We start from the raw sequence: 24,016 nt of genomic DNA on the forward strand, positions 1-24,016 counted from the left end.
CTAACCCTGAAATTCTACAGATTTACTGCTTAGGGATGATTCCTGCATGTTTTCTCTTCCTTTTAAGTAGACAAGTTCTAAATCTTAGCCGGCCTTTATTAGCCATTTGACTAATCCCATTTTTTAAAAGTGTTTGAGATGGGTTGAAAAATATGACCAATGTGATGAGTACAACTTGATCATAATTGTAAAATATTAGTGTGCTTTAGGTGTTAGCAATTAAGAAAATGTGAAATGTTTTATTTCTTTTCTTTCCTTCCCTTTTTTTTGAGGGGCGGGGGTGGGTGGGTAGAGACAGGGTTTTGCTTTGTTGCCCAGGCTGGTTTTGAACTTCTGGCTTCAAGCGATCCTCCCACCTTAGCCTCCTGAAGGGCTGGGATTACAGAAATGTTTTTTGTTGTTGTTGTTGGTTTTGTTTTATTTTTTTGAGACGGAGTCTCGCTCTTTCGCCCAGGCCAGACTGCAGTGGTGCTCTCTCGGCTCACTGCAAGCTCCGCCTCCCAGGTTCACGCCATTCTCCTGCCTCAGCCTCCTGAGTAGCTGGGACTACAGGTGCCTGCCATCGCACCTGGCTAATTTTTTTGTATTTTTAGTAAAGACGGGGTTTCACCATGTTAGCCAGGATGGTCTCGATCTCCTGACCTCGTGATCTGCCTGCCTTGGCCTCCCAAAGTGCTGGGATTACAGGCGTTGAGCCACCACGCCCAGCCACAGAAATGTTTTAAGTAGTAACATGATTGTTAAAATCTCAAATCCTGAGTATCTGAGATATCGGTTTGATACTTAGAAAATCATGAGCTCTGGAATCATTTTTCAAATGCCTATCTAGGATTTGAATTGGCATCTTAATTAGTAACATCAGTGTTAACTATGGCAACTCATTTGTTTCCCCCCAAAAATTACTATTTTAAGGTTAAATATAAAATAACGGTATAAGTCCTGGGTTTGATTTTTTTTTTTTAAGTGTAAAAAGTTATCTGTGTTCAGTAGGTGGAGAAGCCAACTACATCCTGCTGACACAAAGCTAATCAGTGGCTTGACAACTCCAGTCAAACATCCACATAGAATGTCTTGGCCATAATCTATGTGTCTCCTGTATTGTTTTTGTTTTAAAAGATTTGAGAGGAGGGGATGCGGTGGAGGAATGGTGCAGCTCGAAATTGCACGTAGTTGCCAATTTTCTTTTTTCTAGTTTGAACATATTTCTGCTTTGAGCTTCTTTCAGCTCAAGTGAGCCATTTTCACCTATTATTTCATCTGTCTTGCTCTGTCTTCAATCTTCATTAGCCGTTACTATGGATAAGCTGCTGTAAACGTTTTTAAAAATCACCCTCAAGGAGTACAATATTCTATTAAAAAATGACCTTTCCAGGAAACTAACTAATAGCATTAGAAAATTAACACTATTCCTTTAAGCACTAAAACTAAAAAGGAGAGAAGGAGGAGGAGGAGCCAGGCATGGTGGCACACGCCTGTAGTCCCAGCTACTTGAGAGGCTGAGACAGGAGGATCACTTGAGCCCAGGAGTTCAAGGTTGCAGTGAGCTATGATGGCACCACTGCACTCTAGCATGGGCCACAGAGCAAGACCCCATCTCTTAGAGAGAGAGAGAGAGAGGAGAAAGAGGAGGGAGAGGGTGGTGCTAGTAGTAGTAGTGTACTAAGGATGGCAATGTTCTGAAATGTCTACTTTTCTATATAATAACTGAAATTTTTCTTGGAGGCTGAGTCATTCTCATGAATATCAAAGATCGAGCCCGTTATTCATTGAAGAGCTCTTGCAATATACTATTTGATTCTGTTTGCCCCCTAAACAATGTCTTACTCCTACACAATCAGCACGGCCACTGAGTTCAAAAGTTATGTGCTCTCCCCATTGGCAGACAGGCATCCGCACCACAGACTAGACTGCCTGTCCCCTGCCCTCACTGCTCTCGCCCCACTGGGCTTTTCTCGAGGTCCCGGCCCTCACTTCATCAGTTCCATTCAGTATATCCCCCAAACAGCATTTCCACCCAGCCTGCCAAGGAGAAGGAAAGAGAGTATTTAGAATACGTCCTTCACTTTCCTGAGAGAACAGCTTTAAGAAAAGAAAACGTCACTCCTACTCATGTTAACCACCTATTGCCATATAATAGAACACATTCTTATGCTCTCTGAGCCTGTCTCTTTTCTTCATCTCACTGTTTCATGACGATTATGTTGCGACCTGAGGCAGAGTGCCAGAAAGAGATGAGAGGGATGGCAAAAACCCATTCATACTTTGAAACTCCTTTTCTCTAATTTTTAAAGCTTTTTCTCTCCTTCCATTAGATACTGTTGTTTCTGCGTGCTTCTAGTATACATAGTCAACGATCATGTTGGTGAAAACTCCCTCAGGGCCTTTTTTTCTTTTTTCTTGTTCTTTCTCTTTTCTTCCTGGCTGGGGGCAGTATTTCAGCTTTGGGTCTTCGTCTTTGATGATTGCTGAAAGTCTGTCTTCTGTACAAGTGAGGATTAGTTGTATCCGTTTTGACTCTGACTTTCTCTTTCCCTGTTCCTCTACCTCCCACATTTGCAAATTACTTTCATTGCCACTCTGTGAAAAGCAGAATTACTCCTATTAGTAGCTGGGCACTTGACTAGCATTCCACAGGTTAACCCAAGCTTTGCCAAAAGGAAACAGCATAGAAAGACCCAGAAACTCTCCAGTGATGTGGTATGAGTGGAATAAGCTCTGCCACTGGAGCTCATTCAGTGGCTCAATGAGTGGCAGAGCTTGGGCAGCAGTGTAAAGTCTGCCTGTGACCACATCTTTAATTTGAGTCTATTCGTTGCCACAATTTTGCTTTTGTTTTTCCTTTCTCAAAAATGGCCTCATTTTGTGAAAACAAAGTGTTTGCACTGATAATTAATAATTACTACACTTTTATTCTGGTATGTATACATACTTAGCATCACACATGCATGTGTGCACACATACACACGCACAGTATGTATGTATTGGTAGCTTAGGCCTGGGTCAGTAGCTCAGAAACATCAGAATGCATTTGAAGGCTTTAGCCTTTCCTTCATGATTAGAAGATAGCTGTAGCTGCTCAAATACCAAGTCCTGTCACCATCTCCAGAGCGGGAAGGATGGGGCAGAAGCAATACATTTTGTGAGGCTCTGCTTATTTTATTCCGAAGTCCTTTCTGGGAGACTTCTTAAGTGCCATTGAACACAACGGTGTCTCGGGTCAATTTTTAGTTGCAAGAAAGGCTGGGAAATAATGATCCGGCAAAGGCGAATGGAATCCTCATGGAGACCAGGCATAACTCGTTCCTGGACTTGCAGAAGGCCCTAGGTGCAAAGGATCTCCATCCCCCATCTGAAAATCAGGATTCCGCCTGGGTGGAGATGGCTGTGAGGGAGCTAACAAGCGGAACAGCATCTCCCACAACATGTTTTAAAACATTCACAACATTGACTCTGAAGTTTGTGCTTCCAATTGCTAGTGATCTCAGTGTCAAAAATGTGCTGACAACTGTGATGAAGAGACAAGGAGAGAAAAACGGACCCTCAGGAGAAACAGTGGGAGGGGGAGGGGAGTGGTTATTAATGTGAAGTTTAAAATATTCAAAGATAGGAAACAAGAAGCTTAACGTGATTGTCTACAGTGGTGTAAGAAGATTTATATGTGTGTGTTCTTCTTTTCAAAAGGCAGATTTAGGTACCTTTTGGAGCACAATTGGAATATGCAAATTGCTGACCACAATTGCTATAATGTATTACATTCTATGCATGCAAAAAAGAATACCAGGGTTTGTTCTCTCCTCTTTTAAACACCCAGATTTAATCTAACCTACAAAACAAATAGGGCTAAAACACTGGGCACGTTTATCAAGTCTTCAAAAGAATGGAATAGAGGCTAATGAACAAAATGCTCACATCCCTTAAGATTCTTGCTATAGCAAAGATTCTTGCTATAGCACATTTGGGGCCTCTTTTTTTTTTTTATAAGTCAAATGATATGCAAGTAACAGTATTTTTGAGTGCCAGATGGAGAAGACATCTGTAGAGTGAGAAACTAAAGAAAACACACTTCCAAGATTAAGGCACATTAGAAGAAAATTGTTGGCTATGTGAGTAATGAGGAGTTTGGAAAGGGTTTTCTCTATGTACAGCATGCTCACTTACTGGGTGACACAAATGGCAGATGCCAATTTGTTTTTTTGGGTTTTTTTTGAAACCAGTTGTCTTTACTAAAAAGGGGCTTTGCAGTCAAACAAAAGCACACTACTTTGCTTTCTTTCCTCATCTTTTCTACATTCCTCAGTGACATTCTGATTGTTTCCATGAAGGTGTGGCAGTTTTGTCAATCTCCCAATATATGCTTAGCCTTACAAAGAACCTATCTTTGTTCCTTGTGTCTATGGTGACCGTCTGTTAGTGACGAACAGATCAAGGTCAAGTAAGAAAGAGAAGAAATAATTCGGCCCATACCTCTAACCCTTCCAAAGGGTGTAGCTTAGTAGTTTAGTAGTTTCGCTTCAAACACTGAGGACAGGGTGATTGCTGAGATGCTGTGGCAGTGGTTTCGGGCTGAGCAAAACACACATAGCATGCCAACCAGAGACAGCAGCAGCTGTGAGGCTCATCTGTTTCCCAACACATTTTCTAAACTATGAAGTCCCCTTGGAGGAGGACTGTCCATGAATTCCAAGCATGGAAGGAATCTGACCATTCTTCTTCATTTTAAAACCACATTACCTAGCCTTGAGCTTTCAAGGCCATTTCACTTGGCATTTTTCATTGATTTGTGGCCAGAAACTGATGTGAAGAAGGAGAACTTAAAACCTGTTATTAGTCAGGGTTTGGAATCAATTATGCTTCAAGAGTCATTTTCTATAACTAAGATTTCATTCGCAGAAGACATACACTTAGAACAATGGCTTGATCATGGATTGGGTGGGGGTGGAGGACAAGAGTGAAAGAGGACTGAGATGGCTGAAGGAGCCTCTATGGAAGACACAGAACATACACGAGACTTTATGTAGCAAGCGTTAAGAAGAGTCCACAATGTTCGATAATTTTTATTTTGTTTTAATATGTGTTCTATCTACTTTTCATTTTTTATTTTTATTTTTTTGAGATGTAGTCTCACTCTGTCACCCAGGCTGGAGTGCAGTGGTGATATCTTGACTCACTGCAACCTCCATCTCCCAGGTTCAAGCAATTCTCCTGCCTCCACCTCCCAAACAGCTGGGATTATAGGCGTGTACCACCATGCCTGGCTAAGTTTTGTATTTTTAGTAGAGATGGGGTTTCACCATGTTGGCCAGGCTGGTCTTGAACTCCTGACCTCAGGTGATCCACCCACCTCGGCCTCCCAAAGTGCTGGGATTACAGGTGTGAGCCACCGTGCCCAACCAGTGTTCTCTCTACTTTTCTTTTCTTACTGCTACCACCCTGTTGTAGGCCTGGACATCTCACTTCTAAGTGCTCCACAACATCTAAACTGATCTTTCTCCCTTCAGTGTCTCCCCATGTTAATCCTTCTCAAACTCTTATTCACACCCAGCCCAACTACAGCAAATCAATTCCTCCAGTTTTCATTATCTTACTCTTTTTTTATATTAATACCTAGCATATCAAAAATTTCAGATGGCAACATTAATGAGTACTGTATAATATTTCTTGAAAAAAATAGCTAATTATAAAGCTTTCTTAGAAATAAAAGGAGAAGACTTTCAAGCATAGAGTCCAGGCAGGTATCTATCATTCTGCTTTCTACCTTCATGGAATCAACATTTTTAGTTCCCATGTATGAGTGGAACATGCAATATTTGTTTTTCTTTGTCTGGATTATTTCACTTTACACAATGATCTCCCATTCCATTCATGTTGCTGCAGATGACAGCCTTTCATTATTTTTTTATTGCCAAATTGTATTCCATTGTGTATATATACCACATTTCTTTATCTATTGGTCCATTGATGAGCATTTAGGTTAATTCCATATCTTGGCTACAATGCTGCAGTAAACATGGAAGCGCAAGTATCTCTTTGATATACTGATTCATTTTCCTTTGGATCAGTACCCGGTGGTAGGATTGCTGGGTGGTATGGTGGTTCGGTTTTTAGTTTTTTGAGAAATCTCCATACTGTTTTCCATAGTGGCTATACTAACTTACATTCCCACCAACAATATATAAGTTCCCTTTTCTTAGAGGCTGGGGAGGGTTTTTGGAGGAAGATAAAGAGAGCTTGGTCAATAGGTGAAAACATCAGTTAGAAAAAATAAGTTCTAATGTTCGTTAGCAGAATAGGGTGACCATAGTTAACAGTAAGGTGTTGTATATTTCAGAATAGCTAGTAGACAGGATTTGAAATGTTCCCAACACAGAAATGATAAATACTTGAGCTGATGAATACTCTAAATACCCAGACTTGATCCTTACACATTCTATGCATGTGACAAAATATCACATATCCCCCATTAATATGTACAAACACTTGCATCAACTTTTTAAAAGTCCAGACAAGAAAAAAGCCCATGTTGATGACAATATAGAAGTTGCAGTCCTCTCCATCACACACGTCATAAAGGCAGCACCAGAAACAAGCCATTGCCCAAGATAAGGGTACCTATCTACTGTGTGAATTTTTGTTTCAGATTTACTTTATTGCTGCTCTAATCAGAATTCTTCTCCTTTTGTTTCACACTCGTAGCATGTATTTATGTCATCTCTTCTCTGATTTGAAAGATACCATTGTTTCAGCTTAAAACAGCCCCAGGTTTGAAAGTTGCACGGGATGCTTATATAAACAACAGGCAGCATGATAATTCATTCCTTCCTCTTAATTCCCATGTCAGTTAAACTGGAAAAAAAATGACACATGCCATTTTTAATAGGTAGTTGAGCTTCCTGTATAAAAAAAAATCTTGTAAATTTTGTAATGCTTCTTGGGACATATGTCAGTAATCATCACATGGTTTCAAGCACTGGGAAACATCTTAAAAGATGCTTTAAAGGATGAGTTACAAAAGAAGAAAAGTAGTCACAAGATTCTCTATAATCCCTATTTGGTCACTCTACATTTTCCTTCTGAATGCACTTTTTGAGAAAGTAAACTAACTTCTTCTCTTCAGTGTCATCTGAAATTTTGATACTTTAAAGAGACCTTTGCAGTTTTGAATTTCAAATATAATATTCTTCAATGTATGGAAAACTACATTAAAAATCTAACTGTGGATGCCTATACTTGAATTAACAAGGAGTTTCATCTCCCAAAATTTCCTCATGCTGTGGTTTTTTTCTGAGCTGGAATTGACAGATACTAAGTTGCTTAGTCAATCTTGCAGGTGCTTTCAGAATAATTAAGCCTGAGACTACCAGAAAGAACCATTAAAAATTAGAATCGGAGTTGGTGGTATGGAAAGTTCTTTTGAACGATGGAAAACATTAATTTAAAAGAGTTCAAGAGTTTAAGCCAAAAGAGCCAGTCAGGTTATGGAGCAAAAAAACTCTGCAAGATTCCCACAACTGTACTTCTCTTTGAATAGATTTTCTACTGCCAGTTATATGAAATGGATATAAATCCTCCCATTCCAACAACTCAGGAACTTACTTAAGTGCAGGGTACGATAGCAACTGCAAACGAGTCTAAGAAAATAGGCTGAATGTCATTAAAATCCTTTGAAAATGTTCTGTGACATCTGTTTTCCATTTTGCTATGCTGTTTAATTAACTTCAGTCTTGCAGAATTGCAGAAATCTTATTTGTTCAAAATAGTATCTTGAAGGAAGAGAACTTTATTTAATAGAGAAGACTGTTAAGTGTAATACGGGCTTGATTAACTTCATCTCAAGTTTTAAATTTTTCCCATTGGCTTCATGATCTATCCCTATATATGGCTCATTTCCATAAAACTAAATCAAACTCTGGATGGCGGATCACTCTTATCCAGTTGGTACTGCTGTCATGTTTCAAGGACACCAAAAATGGAAGAAATTACAGAGAATAGTGACAATTCAGAAACTATTCTTATTTGTCTTCATCACTATAATATGAGGTCACTGGCTCCCGAGCTAGTGAGGAAGTCCAAGTTCTAAAAAATATTCCTTCCTTATATTTCTTTTGTGTGTGTGTGTGTGTGTGTGTGTGTGATCTTTTTGATAAGAATAGTTGTCAAGGCTGGGCGTGGTGGCTCACGCCTATAATCCCAGCACTTTGGGAGGCAGAGGTAGGAGGATTGCCTGAGGCCAAGGAGTTTGAGACCAGCCTGAGCAGCATGGCAAGATGTCAAGACCATGGCTCTTTAAAAAAAAATAAAAGTAGCCGGCATGGTGGCTCATGCCTGTAGTCCCAGCTACTCGGGACAGTGAGGTGGAGGATCACTTGAGTCCAGGAATTCAAGGCTGCAGTGAGCTATGATTGTGTCACTGCACTCCAGCCTAGACAACAGAGTACAATCCTATCTCAAAAACAAAAAACAAACAAAAAAGAATGGTTGGAGAGAGAGAGAGAGAAAGAGGAAAATAAAAAGAGCAATTCATCCTGCAAAGACCTAGAACATGAGTGCCTCTTCTGATGAGGCTCAGTGGTCCTGGAAAGCCCCTATTGGACAAATCTTGGAGAAGAGACAGAAGCATTTTGGAGGGGTGGGAGAGCGACGGAACCAGTCTTCATTGACAGCTGGCTTTATTTTTCGATTTGTCAGAGCACGCAAAAGCCCAGTGCCCTGTGACCAGGACAAAAGGGGAAGTGGCTGCATTTCGACATGTCCCAGCTTCACTAGAGAAAGCCCACTGGTTTCTGACTTTCCAGTGCGGGCAAAAGCTGGCAGATCCACCACCTGTGCTCTTGCTGCCCAGCATCTAGGGAGCTTTGCTATTCCAAGTGTTTCTGAGGAAGCCATATGGATGGTGCTCAACTGGATTTTTCTACTTAGAGGGCTTTATGGATTTTAATGTAGAGGTCGTGGCTTCTCTGCATCACTGGCAAGTGTTGTCCGTCTCTCCATCCTTCTTGAGTTCCATACCCAGTGCATCATGAACAAATCCATCTTTTTTATCTGACCTACGCTGTGTCTACTCTCTCAGCTCCTGCTTTTGCTTATCCCTCAAAGGGGAGGTGTTCTTAGCTCTCTGACCTCTGGGTTGATACAGAGGCCAAATTTATCCCAGGGAAGGAATAAGTACATTTGAAATAAGTCACTGAGAGGAGAAGACTGTGTGTTTTAAAGCCAGGTTTGTTTAAAGTGTTATGATAGTATTAACATGTTCTTTCATTTTCATAGAAGTACTTCATTTGGCTAGAGGGTCAAATGCCTGGTACTTTGAGGACCTGAACAGTTTCTGTTCCATGAACATACTGGACTCAGGAGTTCTTTTGCTCCAGATACTAATTTAGTACAACAGTGTTTCCCAACTATGGTGAAAGAAAATCAATAATCAGAATTTTTTAGTAGTTTTCAGTATTTCAAAAGATCTAGTTCGTTGCACAGGTCAACTGAAATGGTGGGTGTATTTGCATCTAGTGGCAATCATATTCACTATGTTAACCCTACATATGTTAATCATAAGCTCTGATTGACAGTTATATATTTTCTGTTTAGCACTAAATAAGGAAAGAATTCTAGTAATTTATTGAATGTAGTTGGATTTCCTTCAGACTACAAAGAATGCCTTGACAATCTCACTCCCTCCTTTTGATTTTCAGTGATTCAGGTCATCTGGACTCCTGGCCTTCCTCCTGCTATTCTCTTCTGTAATCTCCATTTGCCTGACCACCTCCTACCATCTTTCAGTTTAAATGCCATTCTCTGCCTTCCGGGAGCTATAGACTAGAATAGATTTCCTTCTGTGTCCTCCCCAGCAGTAGAGATTTCTACTGCATGATAACTCCCGTGCAATTACTCTCTCAGGGTTCTCTGACACCAGAGATTGTGTTATATCTTGTTCTTTACCTTGCCCCAGCCCCTGCCCTGGTGTTTGGCACGTAATCTACACTCAATAAATATTTCTTTGTTTAATGGGTGGATTGAATTCATTGTCACACTGAGTGACACCCATTTGGATGCTTGATTACACCACGAGGCTATCATATTCTGAAGGAACATGATATCTATGAAGATATCAATCATGGTTTAATCCCCAGCAACTAGCACAGTGTCTAAGACAGAAACTTAATATGGTTCAATTACTTTCAAGATTTTTTTTAATGGGGACACTACAGATTTTGATAAAAGACATTAATGATGATGTTTCCTGTCCTATGACTAGGCAGTTCTATGAAAAGGCACTCCTTTTTTCAAAATTCCAACTTATAATGTAAGATTTGATGGGTTTGTTCAATTCCTACTAAGTGAGCAGTACCATAATTTTAGGTCTGTAAGTAGCTTAAAGTTAAACTTAGAACTTTGGTTGGCGATGCTCACCCTGGTCTCTGTTATAAACAGTTTGAATGAGGTTGCTGACTGGGTCTTTTAACTTGATGTCCTTGTTTATTTTCTGCTTGTTTTGTTTGGTCAGGTCTGGCATGGAGCCTAAAAATAAGAGCTTGCTTGCAGTTTGACTTTCACTGTGATTCAGTTTTGCCATCTTTTAAAAACATCCTTCAGGAGACCGCCATGTATCTATCTGTGGACATCTCCCAGATTTTCCAAAACAAGCACAAGATAAATAAGGGGAATTTGGAAATTTCCAAATTTTAACAGATGGGAATTTGCTTCCACTGTCTGAGAAATCTTTGCTATAGATGGAGGGGAATCCCAGAAAAAAATCTAAGTCTGAAAGCTCCACAGAGTTCTCTGCCTTTGCCTTCCCTGGAAAAGGGGTCGGGGGAGAGCAAACAGATGCCAGAAACCAGTAAAGTCCTGTCCTCATGAAAGCTCTCAGCCCAGAGGACAACACTCTGGGGCAGTCACTTCAGTCATAGGTTATTTCCCTCTCCAAATAACCGAGGAGAGAGCCTAACCTCTGGGGTGAGTGTGGTGTATAAAGTGTGAGAATCGTGCGTGTCCAGGAAGAGAGTGCTGCTAACAGATGACTCCTTGGGGGCCCCCTTTGTTCTCTGCTTCTGTTTGTATTGAGTCAGCTTGCTTAGGAATATAGATCAGTGAGACTAAAGTATCTCTGTTGGGCCAGTTCTTTCTTTTCTGTACCATGGTCAATCTACAGGGTGCCTGCACACCCTCCATAGCCTCGAGGTCACAGACTTACTCTCTGTGTCTCCAGGCTATAGAGCAGAACAAAACAGAGCCAAGACAAGGTGTCTGGAAAAACAGAACTCCAGTCTCATGGTCTTCCAACAGGACGTCAAAGGGTTTCTAAAATTTAAAGCCAAAGGGAACCTCAGAGGTCACCTGGTCCAACCCCTCTGTTATTTTAGGAGGACAAGAGGCATTAAGTGATTCAGAAGACACAGTCTAGTGGTGGCAAAGAGGACAATTCAGACAGTTCCCAACTTATAATGATTCAACTTATGAAGTTTCAACTTTATGATGGAGTGAAAGTGATACGTATTTAGTAGAAACTGTATTTCAAGTATAACCATTCTGTTTTTCATGTTCAGTACAGGATTTAATAAATTACATGAGATATTCAACACTTTATTATAAAGTATGCTTTGTGTTGGATGAGTTTGTCCAACTGTAGGCTAATAGAAGTGTTCAGAGCACATTAAAGGTAGGCTGAGCTATGATGTTCAGTAGGTTAGGTGTATTAAATGCATTCTCAACTTATGATATTTTCAACTTACGATGAGTTTATTGGGCCATAACCCCACTCTAAGTCAAGGAGCATCTGTATGGGCTTTGGGGTCAGGCATCAGCTGGAATCCTGACTCTACCTCTTTAGTTCAGCTATGACCTTGAATAAGTCACTTAGCCTCTTTAAGCTTTAGTTTTATCGATAAAACAAAAGTAATAATAGCACCATAGGACTGTTAAGAGGATTACATTAGAGAAAATTCATGTAAGGCACATAGCCTAATGCATGGCACTCAGTAAGTACCTAAAAATTAGTAGCAACTATTCATCTTTGTCATCATTATCATGATCATCAAAGCTGGAGCCTAGGACCCAAGCCTCCTAGCTCAGCATTCCTCTTACAACAGCCCTTTGAATCACCTTCATATGTCGTTAATACTTCATTGGGTACCCCAATCTATATTAGTTTAAGTACAGACTGTGGTGACATCATTAGTTAGAATCTGTGAGATGGGGGGGGGCAAATAATGATTCATTCTCTTAAAAAGGGGATGTAACACTTTTTTTTTTCCTTCTTCAACTGGAATAGTTAGGGATGTAACACTTTAAAAGAGTATATCGTACATCAAGGTAATATAGGTAACTTAAATTTATTTTGGATTTTGTTTATGTATGGTTGCAATCCCATTAGAGTTTAATGGTATTTTCATTTTACAACACATTCTAGTGTGTTAGGAAGTATGTGTTAAGAATTCTCTTCTATTTATTATTTTCATTACTTTCCCATTCCAGTATAGACACAGTAAACTCCTAAAATTAAGTATATTCTTCTTAAAGAATTCTAAGTGACTATTTTGGTGGAAAACCTGCCTGCGCTAGTTTGCATGTGATCTAAATGATCCAAACTAATGGGTGAGCTTTGGGTGCTTGAGGACTATATGCAGGAGAAAAGAGGAGGGATGGATAAAACTTTTCCAACTTCAAAATAAAAATTATTTTCTGAATGTGCTTTAAATGCATCTGCTACATGTACTCAAGAATGTTGAGTCTGACCCCTTAAATTTATTCATTAAGTTTTGCTACATCAGACTACACAAAGGTCGGGAAATCATGGGTCCAAAATAAAATCAGATTTGAGCTCCACTTTATTCTGGCCTATGCAATGTCCCTGTTCTTACCACCTTTTCTCGTCTTTCACAACCTTGAATCAGAATCTCTAGTTCAACATCATTTCCTTTTTTCCCTCCCCCACTTAAACATAAAATATAGATATGCGGATTCTATAAAGTCTGCTTGGGTAGTCAGCTCACCCTAATTCAGCTCTTTTCCTCATCAAGAGGAGGGACTTGACAGCTACTCAGGAGGCTGAGGCAGGAGAATGGCGTGAACCCGGGAGGCGGAGCTGGCACTGAGCTGAGATTGCGCCACTGCACTCCAGCCTGGGCGACAGAGAGAGACCCCGTCTGAAAAAAAAAAAAAAGAGGAGGGACTTGAAACCTTAGTGCTGGTAGTAACACCTGAGACAGAAAACCCGTGTGACACAATATGAGTCCTTAAGCATAAGGACTGTCGTATTCATCCCTGTGTCTGGAGCTAGCACAGTCCTTAGTGCATAGTACATTTGAACAAATGTTTGAGTGAATAACAAGCCCATTCTCCATTCTGGTTAACTTATGAGTATTGTACCAATTTTCTTCCCTGGGCGGAAAAAATCATGAACCATGGTTCTTGTGAAAGTTATTATTTTTAAATGCCTAGACATTCATTCCCAGAACTAGAAACATAAAAAACAAGTTGATACATCAAGGGACCAAGAGATATAAATGATAATAACTTGGAAATATTTAAAGTTGTAAAGATCCTGCTTAGAAGAGGGAAGTTATCAAAAGGGGTTGAGACAATAGTTGAAAGACTGAGAAGACATTAATGAAAATCACATAGGAGTATGATCTAAGAAAAGGTACTTGACATTTTTCCAAGTGAGAAAACTGCATGATCAGATAACCATGCATAGGTTGGAGATGTGTCCAGAGGAATTTATGCCTGAAAGACAGCGATAAAGTACCAGAGCTAAAATAGTCCATCTGATAGAGACATTGGAGCTAAGATCTGAAATGATGCCTGTTTCTTATTAAGTTGGATTCTATTTACTACACATGTTTTAGTGTATAGATAGAAAAGGGTACACAACAGGTACCTAAAAGCAGATAGCTGTAATTACTACTATTTATCTTTTGTGCTCTGAGGTTTCTCATACTGTGTTGGTGCCCCACTCTAATCAGCTGCATAAATGGGTAGATCACTTGCTACCTCAGAGGCATGTGGGAGAAGACAGCATGTCTAGGACATTACGCTGAGGCTGAGGCAGTAGGCAAGGAAGTCCAACCTGCAGGCTAAGAGTCAGTTTTCACTCCTGTGGGAAAAGCATGCCCAGTCCTCAGCAAAAGCATAGAAATCAAGAGAGAACAGTAAAGGCAAACAGGATATGTAGCCTAGTTCCAGTTGAAGGTATTATTCCTAACAATGAAAAATGTCAATATAACTATTTCCAGAGTTAAAACTTCAGACACATACTATGACAATGAGACAGTATGTTTGAAACTACAGATGTCCAAGGAAATTCAGGCTATATGGTCACCATATGTAGAGAAGGCAGGGAAATTTAATTGTTTGTAGAGAAAGAAACCCAAGACTTCGTAAAGCCATGGGATATGGAGTTGGGGGACCTGCCAGTCGCCTTGTCAGTTCACTTCATTTTATAAAGAAAATTCCTAGTCTCAGGGAAGCCAAGCAACTTTCTCAACCTAAGCTTTAGCTTTGCGTTAAGAGAATTTTAGAGATAGATTATTAACATCTTGTGGCTGAGATACTGTAAATATCTTCAAGAATTCCAACATTTTGAGCAATTGTAACTCTCAGAATAATTATTTTTGCTATAAATATTTTGCCCATTTTATGGTAGTATTCCAGAGTCTTTACTCCCAAGTCAAACTCAAATATTGGGAAAAGTCGGATCCTTTTTCTTATCAATTCCCACTTCACATTCCCCATTGTGATCAGCTTTCTGAATTTATTTGTAATTATTTCTTCAGAAGAGAGAAATATGGATAATGGATGGAGGAACAGGAGAAAATGTTGGCATATTAACACAAAGGTTTCAGTATTCTAAATAATCAAATATTTGAAAAATATATATTTTATCCTTTTGCCCTAGAGATATAAATTGACACAAAAATATTTACAAAACACATTAGTAGACATCAATGGGTCTAAAAATGTGGTCCTCCAAACCAGCAACATCAGCATCAGCTAGGAATTTGTGGAAAATGCAAATTTTCAGTCTCACCCCAAATCAGTTGAACCAGAAACTCTGGGGTGGGACCTGGCAATCTGTATGTATTTAAACAAGTCCACCAGGTGTTTCTAACCACTGGTACAGACAAATCAGACAAGCATAACCAGATTATTGGATGTCAGTTCTAAGTAATATAGGGGGTGAATATATCAAATCCTTTGGGAGAATAAAAGCTTAGTTGACTTCTATGGTGTATTCGTTTCCTATTCTGTATAACAAATTACCATGAATTTAGTGGCTTAAAACACCCCACATTTAATAAGCTTCGTAAGTTCCTGTGGATCAGGAATCCAAGCATAGGTTAGCTGGGTCCTCTGCTTTGAGTCTCACAAGGCTGCAATCAAGGTGTCACTCAGGCTGTATTCTCATCTGGAGGCTCAACTGGGGAAGAATGGGCTTCCAAGCTCCTTTAGGTTATTAGCAGAGTGCATTTCCTTGTGGTTATATGACTGGGCCTTGGTCTCTTATTGGCCATTTAATGGAGGCTGCCCTCAGTTCCTAGAGGCCACTCCAGTTATCTGCCATGTGGCCCTCTCCAGAGGCAGTTCACAGTGTGGCAATTTGCTGCTTCTTCAAGGCTTTCAAGGCCAGCAGGAGTCTCTCTCTAGTCTGCTAAGATGGTGTCATATATGTCATATAACATAATCATGGGAGTGACCTTCCATCACCTTTACCCTGTGACAGAGTTTGGATATATGTCCCTGCCAAATCTCATGTTGAAATGTAATCCCCAGTGTTGGAGGTGGGGCCTGGTGAGAGGTGCTTGGGGCAGGAGGGCAGAAGATCCCTTATGGCTTAGTGCTGTCCTGGCAATAGTCAGTGAGTTCTCGTTAAAAGTGTGTGGCACTTCCCTGCCACTCTCTCTCTCTTGCTCCTGCTCTCACCATGTGACCTGCCTGCTCCTGCTTCACCTTCCACCTTGAGTAAAAGCTTCCTGAGGTCTCCTCAGAAGCTGAGCAGATGCTGGTGCCATGCCTGTACATCCTGCAGAAACATGAGATGAATAAACCTGTTTTCTTTATAAATTACTCAGTCTCAGGTAGTCCTTTATAGAAACACAAGAACGGCCTGACACACTACATAATGTAACTAATTGAGTGAGTGACTTCCTATCACCTTTAAAAAAAAAAAAAAATTGGTCAAGAGCAGTGGCTCACGCCTGTAATCTCAACACTTTGGGAGGCCGAGGCAGTTGGATCACCTAAGGCCAGAAGTTCGAGACTAGCCTGGCCAACATGGCAAAACCCCATCTCTACTAAAACTACAAAAATTAGCTGGGCATCATGGGCACCTGTAATCCCAGATACTCAGAAGGCTAAGGCAGGAGAATCACTTGAACCCGAGAGGCAGAGGTTGCAGTGAGCCGAGATCAAGCCATTTCACTCCAGCCTGGGCAACAAGACTGAAACTCCATCTCAATAACAGTAATAATGATAATTTCAACCTTTATTTTAGGTTCAGGAGGTACACGTGCAGATTTGTTACATGGGGGTATTGTGTGATGCTGAGGTTTGGGGTACAAATGATTCTGTCACCCAGGTAGTAAGCATAGTACCCCAATAGGTAGTTTTTCAGCCCTTGCCCCCTCCCTCCCTCCCCTCTCCTCTCATAGACCCCAGCGTCTGTTGTTGTCACTTTTATGTCCATGTGTACCCAGTGCTTGGTTTCCACTTTTTTTTTTTTCAAGTTGGAGTCTCGCTCTGTCACCCAGGCTGGAGTGCAGTGGCAATATCTCTGCTCACTGCAACCTCCACCTTCCAGGTTCAAGCAATTCTCCCTGCCTCAGCCTCCTGAGTAGCTGGGATTACAGGCACCTGCCACCACACCCAGCTAATTTTTGTATTTTTGTAGAGATGGCGTTTCACCATGTTGGCCAGGCTGGTCTCAAACTCCTGACCTCAAGTGATTCACCCACCTCACCCTCCCAAAGTGCTGGGATTACAGGCGTGAACCAACACGCCTGGCCAGTTTCCACTTATAAGCGAGAACATGTGGTACTTAGTTTTCTGTGCCTGTATTAATTTGCTTAGGATAATGGCCTCCAGCCATATCCATGTTGCTGCAAAGGTTAAAATTTTGTTCTTTTTTATGGCTGCATAGTATCTCATGGTGTGTATGTACCACATTTTCCTATCACCTTTATATTCTGTTGGTTAAAAACAAGTCACAGGTTCTGTCTACACTGAAGGCCAGGGGATTCTACAAAGGTTTGACTTGTGGTTTAGGATATGTTCACCATGTTGCAGAAATTATATATATATATTTTAACAAAATTGACCACTATTTAGTATGCTTTTTTCTTTGTACATGAAGCACTTTTGAAAAAAAGTCACTGACTACAGTCTTAGTTAGCAAGTTGAAATCAAAGATAGATTTTTCTTCCAACTGCAAGAAAAATTCAGTGAGTTTAGAAGAAAAAAGTTATTCTACTCAGCTGGGTTTGACAGAAACACTATTTCTGTGGCCTCCTGTCCCCATCCCCTAGTTATGCCTTAAGGCCCTTCTCAAATATCTTCTCCAGAAAGACTTTCCTAATACTTCTAACTGGAAGTGTTCTCCATTTTAGTGCCCATTTATTATTGTACTTCCGGTTTACTTTACCATTATTTGGATAGATGATTTGTCTCTCTGTCTGGATGGTAACTGAAGGTAACAGAAACTCAGCAAATAGATGTTACATTCATGAGATCACATATTTTATATATGTGTGTGTGTGTGTGTCTGTGTGTGTATTTTTTTTTTTTTTTTGAGATGGAGTTTTGCTATTGTTGCCCAGGCTGGAGTGTAATGGCACAATCTTGGCTCACCGCAACCTCCACCTCCCAGGTTCAAGCGATTCTCCTACCTCAGCCTCCCGAGTAGCTGGGATTATAGGCATGTGCCACCATGCCTGGCTAATTTTGTATTTTTAGTAGAGACAGGGTTTCTCCATGTTGCTCAGGCTGGTCTCAAACGCCCAACCTCAGGTGATCTGCCCGCCTCAGCCTCCCAAAGTGCTGGGATTACAGGTGTAAGCCACCGTGCCCAGTCCACATATTATATTTTTGAAGCCTCTCAGGCAGTATAATATATGCTAACATAAGGTTTGATGAATTATAAAAGCAATTAATTTTAGGTATTGGGACACACTAAAATCTATCCAGTGTAGATTTCCACACTGGGAGAGCAATAGCCTGTCATAGCAGCTTTGCAATCAGATAGCCCTGAGATCCATGCCTGACATCTCCAATTAATGGCTGTGTGACCTGGAGCAAGAAACTTAATGTCGCTAAATCTCACTTTCCTTAATAGAGTCATTACTGAATAAATATCAAGCTATTCTTAATATCAACTTGGAAGTATTAACATTTCTTAACACAGTTCACACCAGGGCACGAACTCCACAGTTTAACCTCATCTCCAGGAGGTTAGCATGCACATGTATCATGTTCATTCGGTAGGACAGTAACCTGCTAGCAAATGTAGACTAAATAAACACTGGATCATTCCTATAGTTATTTATAAATAGTCTCCATCTTTGGTTGTGATTTTAGTGGTTAGAATACTAGAAAAAGAGTGGGTAGAGGGACAAGACATAAGGAATTCCATGTTAATCAGTAGCATGGGAAGGCTGGTCATTTTCACAAAACCAAGGGAGATGAAATAAGATTGTCCTAAACACTGTTCTGAGGATTACACAGAACATGAAAGGCTGCTTGGAGTGAGTCAGAGCTGGGATGTTATAACAGATCCGGGCTCTGTCGAACACTCAGTCCCCCTTGCCAAATGTAGGAATTCACAAGATCAGGCTCAAACTTAAAAGTCAATTTCTTGTAGGCTGGGTGCTCACGGCTGTAATCATAGCACTTCGGGAGGCCGAGGCGGGTGGATTGCTTGAGCACAGGAATTCAAGACCAGCCTGAGCAACATGGCGCAACTCTGTCTCTACAAAAAAATCCAAAAATTAGCTGGGCTTGGCGGCATGCGCCTGTAGTCCCAGCTGCTCAGGAGACTGAGGTGGGAGGATCACTTGAGCCCAGGAGGCTGAGGTTGCAGTGAGCAGAGATCACGCCACTGCAGTCCAGCCTGAGGGAGACCCCGCCTAAAAAACAAAACAAACCAAAAAGTCTATTTCTTAAATACCATGCTAGAGTTATGTTCATTCCTTGCAGTCATCTAATCAGTTCCCATAACTTTCTTGATAAAAGGCAGATGTTGCTTTTCCATAGAATAGAGATGGTTATCTTGGCCAAGGTGTTTATGCAAGAGTGCGGGTACTAAGATGATTCTAGATTTGTACCTTTTTAAAAGTCTGTTGTACAGTTCTGTGTTCTGAGATTAGGTGGCATTGTGTTTCCTTTTTACGTTTTTTATTCTGTTTCCACAGAGAACATTTACACACTTTCAAATGATCCTGATAACTATTCCATACATATGATATCATTGGCATCTATATACTTTGAAAATATGGTAGTAATTTTTTTTTTGCCATTTATATCTACTGGTGACCCCCATAACTTGAAGCTACTTTTTAGTGACCACAAAACTTACTTAAATTCCCAATGTATATTGATTATTATTTCCAGTACCTAAAATCTTTTAAAACTTATAGTATAAATAATTACAAAATAACTTTGAGGAGAAATTTAGAGAGTGAAAAGAGTAAGAGAGAAGAGAAACAAGAGGAGGAGGAAAAAGAGGAGGCAGCCTAGACTTGTGACCAAAGCTTTTACATGGGGTGAAAAAAAGCTAAACTATATTAAGGGTACATTTATGGGACAATGGCAAAGCGAACAAGCAAGAGAAAGGATTTTGACATATCTCAGTTGACATTATGAAAACTCTCATTGCTTATCCTTGGAGGAAATATAGCAACCACCTGATTACTCACAAACAGCAAATGCTAGAGAAGACTCTCCCCTCTTAATATCAATAAACTAATCCCCACCTTACATGCCATTTAAGTACAAGGAGAAAGTAGGGAGGTATATAGGCTTTTAGTTCTTTTAACATTTGAGAACCCATTTTGGCCCCAAGTTTAGATACCTCAACATTTCTGTCACTAACCTTCTTCTTCCCTCCCTCCTTCCCCTGCTTCCTGACCCCCCAAACCCACCCCTTTGTCTCTCTCTCTCCCCCGACCCTCTCCTCCTCTTCCCTTGCTTCTGAGTTGGGAGGGATTTGAGAAGAATGAACCCATACCAACTCCGCCCTAGCCAGCATTCAAGATGGCCCCATGAATCTTGTCTCCTGGTATTCATGCTTTTTCTGTAGTCTCCTCCCATATGGACTCAGAGTTGGTCTGTGTAACTCACAGGGTATAGTGGGGGTGACAGTGTGTCACTTCCAAGGCTGGGTTAAAAAAATGCACAGTGGCTTCCTACTTGCACCCTCTCTGTCAACTTCCATTTTGATAGGATGCTCACTCATCATGTGTAGAGGCCCATGCGGATAGGAACTGGGGCCTCCCAGTGATGACCAGCACCAACTTGCCAGCCGTGTGACCGAACCACCTTGGCAATGGATCCTTCAGCCATAGTCAGGCCTTTAGCTGACTGCGGCCTTGGTCAACATCCTGACTGCAAACTCATGAGAGACACAGAGCCAGACCCCCCAGCTAGACCACTGCCAAATTCTTGCCTCAGAGAAACCATAAGAGACAGTTAATGCTTATTGTTGTTCTAAGCCAATAAATTTTGAGGTAATAGGTTATGCAACAAGTACATACTATATAATAGGTATGCAATAGTATACAATAATACAAATACTTTAAAAGAAAAGTCAGAAATCTAAGGATAACAAATTCAGAGCTTTTTTTAAATAAGAATATTATCTCCCTTGAGTATTTAGAGCCTCTAGTAATTGTCCTTGTAGAATTTGAAGAAGGTTGCAAACTTTCCTTCTTTGTTATTTAGAGAAAATGTGTAACAAAACCTATAAGAAATCACTGCTAATCTATACCTCAGGAGCCTCATCTCCTGATAACTTTTTTTGGCAAAATATCAGTGCTCTTCCATTGTGTGTGTTCAAAGTTTTAGTCATCCTTACTTAGTTAAGATGATTATATATGAGTATACCTTTTAGTTAACTTCCTTTTGATACGTGGTTTATTTCATGCCTAGGGTAATGATTGATGTTTATTCAAATGAGCTGATGTGGATGCAAGCTCCTCAGTGCTATACAGTAAAATTGCTATTGACATCTTCCAGAACAAAACTGAGATAAGATCCTAATTGTGGATTCCCAAATATTACTTTTCAAATACTGTTACATTATGCTGACTATTATTTTCCATTCTGGTGCTTCTTAAGCTCATTACATGGTGATGATTTGTATATGGGAACAGTCTGAAGAAAAACAATTGTGTGATTTTAGATAAAAACAGGATTCAACCGAGATATGGAGTATCTCAAAGTAAAATGTGCTATTCCCATCTTTCTGTTCTGTTTGGCTCCAAGTCCTTAAACATTCATTCAATACACACTATACAGATGTTCAAAGAATGCCTAGTGTGCATTGCTTAGTGCTCAACTGTGCTAAGCATTATTCCACACATGGGGATGGAACAATGAACAAGACAAAGGTTCTGCCCTCATGAAATTTACATTTTAGTCTGGGAGACAGTTAATAGGAAAACAAGTATAAAACAATATAATGTGGGATATTGTTAAGTACTAAAAAGAAAAGGGTGGCCGGGCGCAGTGGCTCACGTCTGTAATCCCAGCACTTCGGGAGGCTGAGGTGGGCGGATCACAAGGTCAGGAGATCGAGACCATCCTGGCTAACACGGTGAAACCCCGTCTCTACTAAAAATACAAAAAAATTAGCCAGGCCTGGTGGTGGGCGCCTGTAGTCCCAGCTACTTGGGAGGCTGAGGCAGGAGAATGGCATGAGCCTGGGAGGCGGAGCTTGCGGTGAGCCGAGATTGCACCACTGCACTCCAGCCTGGGCGAGAGAGCAAGACTCCGTCTCAAAAAAAAAAAAACAAGGGCAGGGTAGAGGGATAGACAATGGCTGCAAAGTTGAGGGATCTAATTTAGATGGAGGATCAGGGGAGTAAAATATGGGCAGGGACTTGAATTATATAGAAAGAGCAAACCATGCAGAAATCTGGGGGAAGAACATTTCTAACGGGGAAAGATCACGTTTTTAAGCTGTGAGTGAACAGAAGCTTGGCATGTGGGAGCTTAAGAGTAAGAGATGAGAGAGGCTGTCGGAGTACACAGGGCATGATGGGGAAGGGGGATACAGTAGAAGATGAGATTGGAGAAATAAACAGGAAACTTGCAAGCCCGGGTAAGGACTTTGGTGTCTATTCAATGCATGATGAGAAGCCACAAGAAAATTCCAAGCAAGGAAGTTATGTGATCTAATTTAATTTTTTAAATAGCACACTTTGCAGCTGCATGAAGAATAGTCTGGAGGTAGCGAGAAAGCCAGCAAGACCCCTTGAAGGGTTACTGTAGTTCAGGCCAGAAACCATGGTGGCTTGTAGGGTGGAAGTAGTTAGTGGAGGCAATAAGAAGTGATGGGAGCTGCATCTGCTGCAAGAATGAAGGCTATTCTCAGTGATCAGACTGTCCACATTCCAGAAAATGTCGACATCACTCTGAAGGGACACAGTTCTTGTGAAAGGCCCTAGAGGACCCTGCAGAGGGACTTCAGTCACGTCAGTATAGAACTCGGGCTCCTTGGAAAGAAAAAGCAGAGGCTCCAGATTGACAAATGCTGAGAAGATAGGAATTGGCTGCCATGCGTGCTATCTGTAGTCATGCACAGAAGATGATCAAGGGCGTTACACTGGGCTTCTGTGACAAGATGAGGTCTCTGTGTGCTCACTTCCCCATCAATGTCATTATGCAGGAGAATAGCTCTATTGTAGAAGTCAGAACTTTCTTGAGCGAAAAATATATCTGCAGGGTTCGGGTGAGCCCAGGTGTTGCTTGTTCAATATCCCAAGCCCAGAAAGATGAGTTCATCCTTAAAGGAAATGACATTGAACTTGTTTCAAATTCAGCTGCTTTGACTCAGCAAACCACAACAGCTAAAAACCAGGATATCAGAACATTTTGGATGGTATCTATGTCTCTGAAAAAGGGACAGTTCAGCAGGCTGATGAGTTAAATCTAAGAGTTGTACAGCTACAGAAACAAGATGTCAGATAATTCCTAAGACCTATTTGTGATATTTTAATAATGTAATAAAAGACAGCTATTGAAAAATAAAGTAGTGATGAGGTTTCAAGACATGAATGATGGGATTTGCTGATGGCTAGCACTCAGGATGTAAGGGAAAGAAAAGGATCGAGGATAACTATTGAGTTTTGGTCTAAGAACTGCATGAAAGGTGGTATTTATGGACGTGGTGAAGAGTAAGGGAGAGCAATTTGGGAGGTGGAAGAGAACCGAGAGATCTGTGGCCAGGTTAAGTTTGAGGTGTGTTTATACATTTCCATATGGGAATGTCAAGTAGGCAGCTCGAAATACAAATCGCAAAGATGTTGGACTCAAGCTATAAACTTGAGAGTCACCACAGGAGAAATTGTGTTTAAGGCCATGAGACTATTTGCTATCTCTTAAGGCAGTGAATGTAAATAGAGAGAAGTTCTAAGAACCGGCCTTGAAGGACTCTAGCATTAGAGGCCGAAGGTGAAAAGGGGTACCCAGTAAGATGGAAAGCCCAGAAGAGTTTCCAGATGAGGACGATGTTTCAGGAAGAAAAGAAATGAGTGATCCATTTTATCCATGCTACAGAGTGTCCAAAACAAATGAGGACCGAGAATAATCTTTTGAATTGGACAAGATGAGGTCCTGGTTAACATTCCAGGAAGGGGCGGAGACAGAACCTGAGTGAAGTGTGTTGAAAGAATGAAAGGTAGGAAAGTAGACACCATGAAATACAAACAGATCTTTCAAGGAATTAGCTGTGAGGACAAACAGAAAACTGATACAGTACCCAGCTGGAAATGTTGATTTCCTCAGATTTCTTATCTACAAGGTGAAAAAT

The 24,016-nt window shown here is 40.7% G+C and overlaps 1 protein-coding gene and 1 pseudogene across 1 annotated transcript in view; both read left to right on the top strand.

The window, feature by feature from the left end:
• PALLD (palladin, cytoskeletal associated protein) overlaps window positions 1–24,016 on the top strand; it is a 423,408-nt gene that overhangs the window by 228,449 nt on the left and 170,943 nt on the right. The gene's annotated exons all lie outside the window — the stretch shown is intronic.
• Window positions 78–23,175, top strand: LOC100989619 (large ribosomal subunit protein uL6-like; annotated as a pseudogene).

The sequence above is a fragment of the Pan paniscus genome, chromosome 3, assembly GCF_029289425.2.
Source record: "Pan paniscus chromosome 3, NHGRI_mPanPan1-v2.0_pri, whole genome shotgun sequence".
In the NCBI taxonomy this organism is placed as follows: Eukaryota; Metazoa; Chordata; class Mammalia; order Primates; family Hominidae; genus Pan; species Pan paniscus.